General features: G+C 36.0%; 1 pseudogene; it reads left to right on the forward strand.

The window, feature by feature from the left end:
- The first annotated feature begins 403 nt into the window (after positions 1-403).
- On the forward strand, positions 404-743 carry LOC102178052 (annotated as a pseudogene).
- The last annotated feature ends 532 nt before the right edge of the window (positions 744-1275 follow it).

Here is a 1275-nt window from a genome sequence, read left to right on the forward strand (position 1 = left end):
ATTAGCATGCTAAGAGCACCAATGGATAATGTAGATAGCATGCAAGAATAGGTAGAGAATGCAAGCAGAGAGAGACATCATAAGAGAGAACCAAGGAACTGAATCACCTAGCTGTGTATCTGAAACACTATAAGTCAACTATACTTCAATAAAATATATATATTTTAAAAAAGAGAGAGAACCAAGAAGAAATTCAAGGAATCAAAAACATTAGAGGAAATGGAGTACCTCTGATATGTTTATTTGTAGACTGGACACAGCCAAGGAAAGACTCTCTGAGCTTGAGGGTATCTTGGTAGAAACCTCCAAAACCAAAAAGCAAACAAAACAAACACTGAAAATTAAAAAAAGGAACAAGATATACAAGGACTGTGGGACAACAAGATATACAAGAAAAGATGTAATAAACACATAATAGAAAAAAAGAAAGAAACAGAAGAAATACTTGAAACAATAATGACTGAGAAATTCCATTCTCCTGCTGAGTCACCAGCTTCGTGGGTGTTAAAGAGACGGCAGAAGCAGCAGTAAAATCTTCATGATAAAGACTTCTGGTGGCTGCAGGAACTCTACTGCCACCAGCGTGGGCAAGGGCCAAGGCCCCACAGGAGCAGCTAAAGATGTAACAGAAGAATCGATAACAGAAGAGGACAAGAGGAGAAACTATAGTGGGTCTGCCATCTGAAGCTGTCAATATGGTGTCCAATCAGACAAAGACTGTGAGAAAAAATGAAAGAAAATGATATGACTGATATTCATTGAGAGCCTGCTCATGAAAATCTGGATGGAATTTTTCCTTCGTGGGATTTTGTAATGAGAACAGACATTTCCAACAAAATTCTAAACAGTCACCACCCCCTCTCCTGCAAATTCTTATAGTTAAAACCATGGCTATATATTGAATGTTGTAGTTCTGGAAAGGAATTGGCTAAACAACATGCTCATATATGGAACTTTCTGCGGAAGACAAGCTTATGAAGGGTTCTTGCCCAGCCGGATGCTGTGCCCCACCTGGGTTTTCACCTGACCATCCCCACAGCTCATGAAGATCATGTCTTTTCACTGATACTTTTTTGATAGTTTTTATATAACAAAATTCTTTGTCTATGTATAACTTAATATAATTTAAATAATTTATAATTTAATATAATTTAAAATAATAAGGCACTATTAATGAATTACCCAAAGTAATATATCTGTCTGTTACATTTCACTATTTCTACTTCATGTTAATTTTCAGCTGTAAGATTGTTAAACTGATTCTTGAAAGTGAAA

Source organism: Capra hircus (genome assembly GCF_001704415.2).
Source record: "Capra hircus breed San Clemente chromosome X unlocalized genomic scaffold, ASM170441v1, whole genome shotgun sequence".
NCBI classification, from domain to species: domain Eukaryota; kingdom Metazoa; phylum Chordata; class Mammalia; order Artiodactyla; family Bovidae; genus Capra; species Capra hircus.